The sequence below is a fragment of the Pyrgilauda ruficollis genome, unplaced genomic scaffold (genome assembly GCF_017590135.1).
Source record: "Pyrgilauda ruficollis isolate IOZ18807 unplaced genomic scaffold, ASM1759013v1 scaffold37, whole genome shotgun sequence".
In the NCBI taxonomy this organism is placed as follows: domain Eukaryota; kingdom Metazoa; phylum Chordata; class Aves; order Passeriformes; family Passeridae; genus Pyrgilauda; species Pyrgilauda ruficollis.
This window is the reverse complement of record NW_024525156.1, coordinates 8126351-8126573: the sequence shown is the minus strand read 5'-3', so window position 1 is coordinate 8126573 and position 223 is coordinate 8126351.

Here is a 223-nt window from a genome sequence, read left to right as displayed (position 1 = left end):
TGCCGTGGCTGCTTTTCTTCTGGGGTTAGAAGAGGAGTCCCTACAGACTCAGCTTGTCTTCACAGATCAACAAGCTGTGAAAGGATCTGGCTTCCTGTTTCATTTCCGTTGAAGTCTTCAGTGTCACACAGGCTGTCTGTGCTTCTCCATATCCAAGCCACAAGAAAAAAAAAATTGAGCATAACTCAGCTATTTATAAAGGTCACATTGCTATCTCCCCCTG